A 5,403-nucleotide genomic window follows, 5' to 3' on the forward strand; every position below is an offset into this window, starting at 1 on the left:
CATCCCCAAGCAGAGACGCCCACACAGAGTGAGAGGCTGGCCAAATACCCCAAACTTTCCTTCCCACATGCTCACCTGTGAGATGTCACCTCCTGAACTTGTAACACAGGCTTTTAAACTTGATGGAAGAACTTGACCCTCAAAGGGTAGATTGAGTAGACAAGGAAAATCTTGTGAATAAGGCTGTTCAAGGCTATTGAGGACCATATGAGGATTCCAGTCATCTGAAATTTCATTCACTGTATAGGCCTGGAATTCTTATGTTGCCCTGATTGACCCCTTGAAGAATCTAGACATGTGGGCAGGTCACAGTGGTGTCATTAGAGAAAGTGTACAGTGTCTGTGGCAACTAAAGGGTCCCACACTACCTGACTGGGTTGCCCCCTAATGTAGCTGACAGCACAAGTTTCACAGACAGGCTTGGGCACACATGGAGGCTCTGTCATGTGCCCACGGTGTGACATTAGGAGGTCAGGTCACCCCTCAGAGTCTCAGGTCCCCAACTGTAAAGTGAGGCTGAGACCGTCTATCACAGAGGGCTCTTAGAGACAGAAAAGAAGAAAGTGAGAAGCACCTGGCTCTGAAATAGAAGCCAGAGTAGTCACAGACCTGCTTCCACCAGACAGAAGGGATCCAGGCTCCCTGCTCCACACCCAGCTCAAGATGGGGTCCTCTGGGACCAATTTCATCCCCAGCTATCATCCAACATCTTGCTGGGCACCACATGCACTTGTATTTCCCTGTGTGCCCACCTCCCCTGCTGATTCATCTATGGGCATATTTCTGTACAAACTGTCCCAGGTAGTGTCCAGGATAAACCATTCTCTGGATCCCAGAAGAGGCTAGTTAATCTTCAAGCAGAACTACACACATGATGCCCCCAATTGACTCCACAGCCATTTTCTCTGCCTCAGAAGCATTATACAACTTCTAGGACATGGCTGCGTCCAGGGCTCTAATCTGGTCTCCCAAGCAGTGGTGGGACATTGCCTGTTTTCTAAGAGCCTGGTCACATGTGGACTGCTCCAGAGGCAACTGATAGACTGGTTATCAACCACTCCATCTCTGGAAAAGGTCTTTGGCTCTTCTACTGTTTAATCTGCCAAACTGCACTGCCCCACAGGACTTGTAAAGTGTGAACCAAAGGGTGAGAGATTTCAAATTACAAGATGTCAGGCTGGAAAGGTCCTTTCCACATCAAAATGCAACCATTTTGCTTGTTCAACTCAGTGTTTAAATATTCTATGGATACGAACATATACATATGCAATAAATAGTCTCCCCCACTCCCTATCACCTTTTACTCAGCCATTTCACACATCTCCATTTTTGCCTGGCTCAGCAGGCATTTCAGTTTATACCTCTTGGCTACTCCAGTTTATGGGTGGATGGAGGGGGAAGGAGCATGTCAAAAGTATGCAGAGGGTCAGTTGACCAGGACCAGGAACCAAGTCTTATGACATTGCCAGGTACATATTCATTCATTCATTCATTTATTCAGTCATTCATTCAGCCAGTCAACAATCAGCCACTGAGGACCTACTGTGTGACAGGGCTTGTATTGGTATTGAAGCAATCTATGCATGAAACACAGTCTCTTCCTGAATGTTTCACAGAACTCTGGGGGAGAAGCAAAAACAGACAGATTACAGCACCAGAGCCTTTCAAGGGTGCTGTTGAGATCCCAAGGAGGGGCCAGTTCTGTTTGGGGACAGAAGCATGCAGGGAAAAAACTCGGGAAGAGAAGACATTCTTTGGTATGGCCTCTTCCTCGGCTTGGCCATGTGGCAGGCTGAGATAGCAGAAGAGATTACTGGGTGAAAACAGGCCACGACAGGGCTAGAGCTTCTGTGCACCTGTTTGTGCCCAGTGACCAAGAGGCCACACTACAGCCTAGGCAACTGAGCCAGTGGGACCAGACCCAGCCAGATGCGTACTGGGTCCCAGGTGGCAGCTCCAGACTGCTGCAGCGTTCCCAGCTAGTGGACGGCAGGGCTTTAGGCAAATAGGGGCAAATCCCATCCCCATGCCAAAGGACTGAGACAGCCACTCTACACTTGGCCAGGACAGAGCAAGGGGGCAGGTGAAGGTTGCATTTCAGAGTGTCTACTGATGGTGTCCGGGGTTCCCCTTGCCTGATGAGCCTACAGTTGACCTACTAACCTGAGCCCATTGCTGTGGGGAGGAGCCCCCAACTTCCTGGCAGGTGGTTACATCCTGGCTTAGACCTGCAGAAGACAATCTTCAGAACCTTTCCTGGACTAGGATAGTGGGGCCTCACAGTCATCCAGGCCCACTGGGATCTCCTGACTCTATGCCTTCACACTCAGTATGAAATCCCACCCTGGGTCAGGGCTTCCCTCCCATGAGCAGTTAGTTTGTGGGAGCTCAGCAACTGGACAGAACAACTCAGGAGGCCAAATACCAGAGCAGAGGTCAGTCTGCCAGATGGTCTCACCTCAGATAGCTGGGGCAGAAGCAGGACCCTGGAGACCTGTCCTCTCCCCGTCCTGGGTCAGGGTCATTAGGAAGGTGAGCCTGACTAGCAGACACTGGCCACACCACATACTCAGCAATAGCAGGAACCTGGAGAGCTCTTTGCCTAGCTTATCTCTTGGTACAGGTGTGAGCACATGTGCTGGGCACATGTGTACACACAAGGAAGAGTAAGCAGAGTTACACATAGATGGGCATGCATGTATGTATGTACAAATGGGCCTGCAAATGGGACTAGGACTGATGTGTTTGTGGGCAGCTGTGTGCATGTGTGTGTGTGTGGGAGTGGCCAAGGCACTACAGGTTAGGGCACTCAGATCAGATATGGACAAAGAGGTCACAAGAGCCTGGGTTGGCATTTCAGCAGATGGAGCTAGAAAACAAAGGCTGGCTGCTGACACTTGAATTGCCACTCACTGACACCTAGATCAGCTGTTGCAGATCTACCAGAGGAAGAGCTGTCAGAACCTGACCTAGAGATGACCTGATTTAGCATTTCACTGAGGGTGTCATGGTAAGGAGGTCCCAGGAGAGAAGGTGCTTTTCACTGTGCAAAGGTGATGGGCATGTAGAGGACAATGACTGGAGTGTCTTAGGCTTCCCAGGGTCTGCAGCTTAGGGCCAAGTTCTATGTCTCAGGGCAGGTGAGCCCTTCCCAGCTGTGATAAACCAAGCCCCTCCATGTTACTTCCAGACCCCCCACACTGCAAGGTCAAGATCAGGGCCTGGTGAGAAACTCTATGAAGAACTGCTGTCTTCCCAGGTTCTTGGGTACTTTGAGGACAGGAGCAGATCTTGGGTGATCAGCTCTTCCCAGTTTACCCCAGACCTTCCAAAATCCCACAGTGCTGGAGACCCTCTCAGTGCCAGGCAAACCAGGACAGCTAGTCGCTGTGGCAGATCTGAACCTGTACAACTGAAGAGGATGGTCTCTTTAAGAAAAGGAATGTAAACTACAAATACAAAATTAGGGCTACAGGATGGATGTGTGAACAAAGCTGATTCAGTAGATTCACAGTCACCTTCCTCTGCCACAGAGGGTGCTGCAACTTTTTCAGGAGCCAGCCCAAATTTTTGGATGTGAATTGCATCTCTGTCCCTCACTGGTTATTGAGCCTGGGCAAGTGACTAATCCTCTCTCTGCTTTAACTGCTTCCTTTCTAAAGCAGGGACAATAAAACCAGGACAGGCTATGCTGGTTATATTGAGATATATGGATGACAGTACTCTACACACACACACACACACACACACACACACACACACACGGCATGTGGGGTACTTCTTCTCTGTCCTTCTTCAATACAAGTTTGTTGACTGAGTGAACTATGGAGAAGTCAAAGGCTCCAGAAATGTGTGATGAGGTGGTCCAACAGGACCCAGTGAGAGCACACTGACAAGACCTTTGCCCCAGGAAACTCTGACTCTGCCTCCAGCTAAAGATCGAAAGCCTCAGTCTTCTCACCTCTATACAGGACTTGTGGAGCACTTGCCTGGGCTTTATCCCAGCATTTTGTGACACAAAGCTGCAGAAATGTCTGTGCAATTTAAAGTGCACCTTCTCAGTGAAAGGGCCAAGCCCGAGGGGATTCAACAAGAGGAAATCTGGCTTAATCAGGCCCAAAAATTGCCAAGCAATTCGGGACCCCTAATCTGTCTTCTCCTTGTCCTGAATCCCTAACTCCTAGTAATCTTAGGCCCTGGGGATGAGGGATGCTCTGCTCCTGTGAAGTCCCCTAGGAAGGAATGTTGAGACCCCAGCTGTGGACCCTCTCTAGGGAGCTCACAGGGGGGTCTCCTCTACCTGTGGACAAACCCTCCCAGGGCCATCGTGGAGAGTGATCAAGCTTAGGCCTGACGTGACTGCACTGTGCCCCTGTGAGTGGAATGGGAACAGGCTTCTCCAATCAACCTCCAGTGTCAGAGCAACAGAAGGAGGCTGCAGCCCAGGGCAGTTTGCCAGCAACCAGGAAGATTCCTGAGCTTACCTGCTTCTTGTCAGCACCCAGGGCCCCTACAGCAGCAACTTGCTTTGAGTAGACATCCTCTAGAGATGGGAAGCTCACCCATCGCAGGGCAGTCCATACTGGGTTGGCTGTTAGGAAGTCTGTCCCACGACAGGGCTCGAATCTGCCTTCAAGCCATTCACCTTTTTTGCAAGCTTGAGGGGATCTACTGCTTTTCCATAGGCACCCAGTAGGCACTGGGAATGGGGAGGCAGACCAACCAACTACTTGGCTATTTCTGCTTCCCAGCTTTGAGGAGACTGGAAGGCCCTCACTGTTATCCACCACACATATGTACCCATCATCAGTGATTGGACTAGTGATTAGACTCTTTAGGACAGTTGGTCTGTCCTGGGGGGCAGGGCAGGAATGGGTTGAGATGCCAGAGAGAGGACCTGATAACCCCTCACCATCTGTTCCTCTCCCTCCTCTTTGTCTCTTTATCTCACCCTCAAAGCTTCAGGGGTGCTATACCTGGAACCTGGGAGGGCAATGTCCTTCCAAGCAGCCACCCCCTTTCCCCTTTTCTCTCTTGCTCTCATTTCTCCTTTAGGAAGAGATCCCTTGAGAAATCTGACGCTGGGTAGTTCCCCTGCTACTGTTTCGCAGTCTGGAATGCTCAGGCTGAGAGAGAGTGGTGAGCTCCCTGAAAGTCACTAGGAAGTTCATAAAAAGGGAAAACTCCAGGGAAGCCCAGCCCCCCGCCCCCCGCAGAACTTGGGGACCTCGGAAGCCCCAAGTTTCCAGTGCCCTGCTCAGGGCAACCTGGGGGAAGGGACTTGGTCTCCTCCACAGTGCTCCCATCTGCGGACCTGGGCCCCTTGTCTCCCGCGCTCCAGACCTGGACGAGGGAGTCCTGGGAGGAGAGAGGGGCCCTCCCGTCACGCCCGCCCCGCCCGTC

This window comes from Manis javanica, chromosome 7 (assembly GCF_040802235.1).
Source record: "Manis javanica isolate MJ-LG chromosome 7, MJ_LKY, whole genome shotgun sequence".
Classification (NCBI taxonomy): Eukaryota; Metazoa; Chordata; class Mammalia; order Pholidota; family Manidae; genus Manis; species Manis javanica.